The sequence below is a fragment of the Bemisia tabaci genome, unplaced genomic scaffold (assembly GCF_918797505.1).
Source record: "Bemisia tabaci unplaced genomic scaffold, PGI_BMITA_v3".
Taxonomy (NCBI): Eukaryota; Metazoa; Arthropoda; class Insecta; order Hemiptera; family Aleyrodidae; genus Bemisia; species Bemisia tabaci.
Window position 1 is genome coordinate 107,295 of NW_027311759.1, and position 6,645 is coordinate 113,939.

Here is a 6,645-nt window from a genome sequence, read left to right on the forward strand (position 1 = left end):
CTCAAACACCCTGTTCACCGATCCTTTTCCATCGGTTTAAATGACAGATCAATCAATGTATCGCAAAACACGCCAAGCCACTGGCCTGTATGTTGATTAAAATGTAAACTTGCATAGCTTTGTCGCCATAATTGCTTTGAACGCGAGTTAAATATCATGATAGCTGGCGGCTTTTCTCATTTCGATTTTTCATCCTGAGTTCTAACCACTTTTCAACTGATTTTTCCGATTCCTGAAAAAAAGGGTTACTGTTGGTCAGTCTTTCACGTCCATTACCGCCGTATCTTGGCGAGTATTTTCGGAGCTTGGGAATCGCAAGTCGCTTTTTGGAGAATTTAATTGGCTTCATCGTGTTTTTTGCAAAATTCTACGTCGAAACAAATAGCTAAAACAAACAAAACTTTTCTCAGTGCACAAGAATCCCTGTTAATTTTATTATCTCGCCTCTTGCTGAACATTTTACCTTTTTTCTTTCCTTTTTTTCTTCTTCTTTCTTCTTTCTTTTTTTATAATTTCACGCGTTCGCTGAAGGAAATTCTATAAAATTATTAGCTCCCTTTGTGATCAATAATAATAATAATCGCAAGTACACTTGTGATGTACAATTTTTTCTTGGTCCCCTTCTTTTTTTCCGTTTCTCTTTTCTTTTTCTTCATTTCTTACATGTGTAATCGTGCAAGCAGTATTCTGAATCCTCAAACTACGTAGGTATGGGTAAATCTGAAAATTGGTGAACGCATCAACGTTAGAACATTCTCACTCAGTGCTATAAAAAAAAAACAAAAAAACTCTAGAGTAAATTTTTGCCACCAGGGCTCAGCGTTTTCGAAAACAAAAATATCTCTTAAAGTAATAAATATATTTTTTTTTACATTACCTTTAAGCTACTTTTGACTCCCTAAATTTTAACTATCATAGTTCGTTCTAGTCATTTGTCGGTATGATTTCAACGATTTTAGAGTCCATCATCGCATTAAGTATAACATGGATTAACCCTGTGCTCTTCAAAATTTTGAAATATGATCCATGAGGCGGGTTCCTGAAGGCGCGAAGCGTCCTCTCGAGGTTTTGTTGCGTGTGGTCAAGGGGCTTACCCCCTATTTTCTTTTAAATGAGGAATTAGGTACATCGTATTAGGTCATCCTACATACAATCTGGCAGAGGCGGTTCCAGCAACTTGGCAACACCGGATTTCCTCCATTTAAACCTATGCTAAATAATCGATTATTGTTGGAGCACCCGGCCCTCCCAAGGATCGATAGAGAAGACAATGTTGCCAATTTGCTAGATCCGCCAATGATCTGGATACGACTATTCGTGCTCCTGGGATGTCCATGTTGCATACATCAAAATTGAAGGCGCTCTGGATCCTCTGGCCCTCATCTACTGGGATCGAAGGACCCTTCAAATCACGCTGCCGCAAAACTATCAGCGTCAATCTTGGCACCTTTCGACGGCTAATAACCCTGAGAGCAGGTAACCGAATTACATCGGTTCAAAATTTCCATTCATACCTTACTTTACTTTTAAGAAAACTAACGAATATTATGCCATTTTTATGGATTAGTTGTTACAGGGTAGAAAAAAAGCAAAGAACATTTTAAGAAATTTTAACGAGTTGTTTTTCGCTGAATAATAAAGTGCGCGAGGAAAGAGCCGCCCAAAATAAGGGCTGACTTTCACCCCTTTTTCGGTGTACGATTCGACCATCAAACCAAGGTTTAAGTGGAAGCTTATAATAACAGAAAACTCAGGAAAAAATTTCAAGATGAGTATATGAACCGTTTAAGAGTTACCGGGGGGGGGGGGGGTTGGAGGGGGGGGGGCAAAGGGGTCAAACTCCGGCCTCATTTTTCGCTATTTTCTTGTTGAATTGATGTGTCTCCGAGGTTGTTATCGTTGTATTCACATGTTATACACACCGGTTCCTACGTATTTTTACACGCATACTCGAGTTTTCATGTTGACGAGTCGATATATCCATCAGTTATATCAATTTTTTAAAATTCTCTACGGAAAATCGACGATTTTTGAGAATGAAATTGTTCATTATTAATTCGTGAATGGCTAATTGTCCCTCATATGATAGGTACCTAGATATTTTTCACTGATAGGTACCTAGGTATTTTTTCTTGTAGAATCGATTTTTAACGTTAACGAGTCGATATCTCAATCGCTTATATCAAATTTTTGCGATTTTTTAGAAAAACCTATGATATGTTGGTCTTGAAATTGGTTATTCTAAATCCGAGAACAACAAAATTTTGGGTTTGAACAAATTTTCCGGTCGGGTCGATTTCCCGTTGAGTCAAACATTCGATTGGGACACATTTCCGGTAAAGTAGACATTAATATTTTCGATTTCCAGTCAAATACAATTTCGGGTGGATAAAGAAGCCGTTGATTGTGGATTCCAGTCGGTCAAATTTCCAGGTGCCTTAGTTGCCAGGGGGCTCACCCCCGGGTTTGGCTCCTTAGTTGCCAGGGGGCTGACCCCCGATTTTGGCTCCTTAGGGGCCAGGGAGCTCACCCCCGGGTATGGCTCCTTAGTTGCCAGGGGGCTGACCCCCGGCCATGGCTCCTTAGGGGCCAGGGGGCTGTCCCCCGGCTTTGGCTCCTTAGGGGTCAGGGGGCTCCCCCCCGGCTTTGGTTCCTTAGTTGCCAGGGGGCTGACCCCCGGCCATGGCTCCTTAGGGGTCAGGGGGCTCCCCCCGGCTTTGGCTCCTTAGTTGCCAGGGGGCTCACCCCCGGGTTTTGCTCCTTAGTTGCCAGGGGGCTGACCCCCCCCCCCCATGGCTCCTTAGGGGCCAGGGGGCTCACCCCTGTGTATGGCTCCTTAGTTGCCAGGGGGCTGACCCCCGGCTTTGGCTCCTTAGGGGCCAGGGGGCTGACCCCCGGGTTCGGCTCCTTAGTTGCCAGGGGGCTGACCCCCGGCCATGGCTCCTTAGGGGCCAGGGGGCTCACCCCCGGGTTTGGCTTCTTAGTTGCTAGGGGGCTGACCCCCGGCTCGGCTCCTTAGGGGCCCGGGGGCTCATCCCCGGGTTTGGCTCCTTAGTTGCCAGGTGGGTGGCCCCCGGCTTTCGATCCTTAGGGGCCAGGGGGATCCCCCGGCTTTTGCCACTTAGATGCCCTAAGAATATCGAATGACATTGCGGTTATTCGTACCCCGTTTGCGGAAGTCAATGATTCGCCTTCAAATGGCCGGGTATGCAAAATGACTACCGTGACGCACGAATTGTGGTATCAGAATGTTGCATTAAGTTTACGGAATGATTTGAAGGCGCTCCTTTGTATCCATCATGAGTGGCCTTGTGGAATGATGTTGACCGAAAAGGTCATAGTTTTGGGCTTTAAATCGAGCCTCAATTCGAAAAATGCCGAGGAATATTATTTTGATAAAATAATTAGATTGTTTTTGGTCACTACGTCTTATTTCAAAGAAGAGAGATTGTTTTAGACGGCTCAGGCGGCAGGATCAAATTTTGTATTTTAAGTCCCTTGGTTCGGTCATCGTATTCTGAAGCGAAACTGAAAGAGTCGCCGTTTACAAGATCGCAACTTACTCAAAAGCGGTTGTGAATCTAAAAGGCTTCGCACTGATGAAATGAGCTTTGTTTGATTAACTGTGAATGATCAAAATTGAAGAAAAGGTACTTTGTCCATCGGTCCATTAGGAAAGCGTAAAGCATGGATGGATGGAGCATCGATGACCAACTAAATCTTATTTGATAAGGAATTTTAAGTGTGAAACCCTTTTTTCAGTCTTAAATGATCCAAATTCACCAACAAGTTTAAAACACTAATTGCAAAAATGCGTATCTCCTGATGAAGTGTCGATTCTTAGTGCCAAAAACGCGAATCTCGGCATTTCTTCCGTATTATCTAACAGTTCTTGAAATTATTAAAAATGCTGATGGAGTTTGAAAAAACATCTTATTCTTGCTATCCTCAAGAATAATACCCTTCTGCCAACAATAAAGAGGAATGCAGACAGTTTTTTACTCTCCTGAAAAATCGTGTTTTCCGAGATTCGCACTTCTGCACTTTCACCATCGATAAAGTGCTTTAGTATTGTTTAATTGACATTTGCACAGGCAATGATTGTGATTGTTCAGCCACTAATTTTTTCCCTCGTTAATTTCTTCACAAACATTCTAAGGTATATACGTTGCAAGGTATAAACCTTACCGTAAGGTATATAAGGCAATTAGCAATCGCCGGCAAATCGCAATCTATTCGTGTTTAATCAACAAATTAAATTGTTTTACAGTGAAAAAACGAGATTGGAAGTAGGGATTATTATGCTTTGAATTCAAACATACGTTAGCCCCTTCTTCTTGGACACATGGTGCTAGCTAGCACACTTGCGAGTTCGTGAAATGTCATCAATAATCTGTGTTAGGTTCGGTTAAGCAACTAAACTAACTCCTTGGCAAAGCTAGGAGTATCGCTGGATTTGAAGACGAAAAGAAATCTTTACTAAATCGATGTTATCGTAATTACAATTTGACGAATTGACAAGTACGGAGCTTGCAAATTGCCGGCGATTGCTGACTCCCTGCGACTTATACACTGATAAAGATTTCAGAGATATTTATTTCCATCTTTAAGTTTACATGTGCTTTTCTCTCTTGTAATCAGCATGTGTGTTTCTTTTTTGTTTCTGGTGCATCCCTCGGAATTCTTGGATTCAAAAATCGATAATCTTCCTGGACAACGCGAATCGTCAATTAAAAAATTGGGATTGTTCAATTAAACGGGACACTTGATTCACTTAACTGAATCTTTAAATTAACTGGAAACTCAAGTTTACAACAAATCCGACTCAACCGAAAACCTGATCTAACCCTGCTAACCAAAACTTGACTCAACCGGTGATCTTACCCACCGGAAACTCAAATCAATCGACCAAACCTCTGGCCGAATTTTACTTAACCGGAAATCGACAACCGTACACTCTGCTCGACCGGAAACGTGCCCCAACCAAAAACTTGACTCAACTGGAAATCGGCACGACCGGAAATGTATTCAAACCCAAAATTTGGTTGTTCTCGGATGGAGAATAACCAATTTCAATACCATTATATCATTGATTCTCCTAAAAAATCGCAAAAATTCGATATGAGCGATCGATATACTCTTTAACGTTAAATATCGATTCTACAAGGAAAAATACGTAGGTGTCGGTGTACTACAGTCATATTAGGTGCATTTAGTCATCCATGAATCAATAATGATCAATTTCAATCCCAAAAATCGTCGATTTTCCGTAAAGAATCTTAAAAAAACGATATAACCGATATATATATCGACTCATCAACATTAAAACTCGATATTACGTGTAAAAATACGTAGGAAACGGTGTGTATAATATGTGTATACAACGATAACAACCCCGTAGACACATCAATTCAACAAGAAAATAGCGAAAAATGAGGCCGGAGTTTAACCCCTTTGCCCCCCCCCCCCCCCCCGGTAACTCGAAAAGCGTTCCCATACTCATCTTGAAATTTTTGCCTGAGTTTTCTATTATTACAAGCTTCCACTTAAACCTTGGTTTGATGGTCGAATCGAATACCGAAAAAGGGGCGAAATTTTGGGAGGCTCTTTGCACTATCGCTATTGAGATACGTGTTCTCAAATTTTAGCAACTGAATTGTGTCCTTCCCTTGGAAGAGAGATCGCAGCTCTAGAACTTTTGGAAGCGTGACCTAGTGTCAAGTTTGGTGGTACTAACGAGACGATTTTATTTTCAGTGGTTGCACATGTGCAAAATAAGGAAGGAACCACGAAATATTTGACGGATGCAAAATCGTTGAACCAATCAGTAAGAAGGACATTCTTGTGGGTACGGTTTCCTACACGGAGAAAAAAAACTCCGTGCGTGGGATACGGATCTCTGAAGTTTTCGGATCACGCATCCGAAAACTTGAGGTCCAACTACCGAAGTTCGGGTCAGACATCTGAAGTACTTCGGTTATGTACCGGAGTACTTCAGATGTGTGACCTGAACCCTTCGGTATATACCGAAGTACTTCAGATGTCTGACCCGAACTTCGGCAGTTGGACCTCAAGTTTTCGGATGTGTGATCAAAAATTTTCAGAGATCCTTATGACCTCAACTTCGGGTCCCATGCACGAAGTTTTTTTCTCCATGTGCCGACCAATAGTGGTGAATGGACCCTTCACTGAAAAAAAAAAAGAGTTCGGTCGTATGAACCGAACGTTCGATGCTCCACATCATCCCAAATATTTGTTTTGTCAAACTGAACATTCGGTTCGAGAAACCGAACGTTCGGCATAAACGACCGAACTTTGTGGTCAGTCCACTTTATCGCACACGTTCGGTTTGACGAATCGAAAGTTCGGCTTGACGAATCGAAAGTTCGGTTTGACGAATCGAAAGTTCGGTTTGACGAACCGAATTAGTTGGGTCGATATGGAACACCGAACTTTTTTGCTTTTTGTGGATGATTTGGAGCACCGAACGTTGGGTTCATATGACCGATTTCCTGTTCAGTGTATATGTGTCGCAGGCAAATAGTAAAATCAGGCATTTTGTCAAATGCCTATGCATATAGTCAAATATTCTAACTGAGATTGAAATTCTGATTCTTTTCCTAATTTTAGACAAAATATGTAATT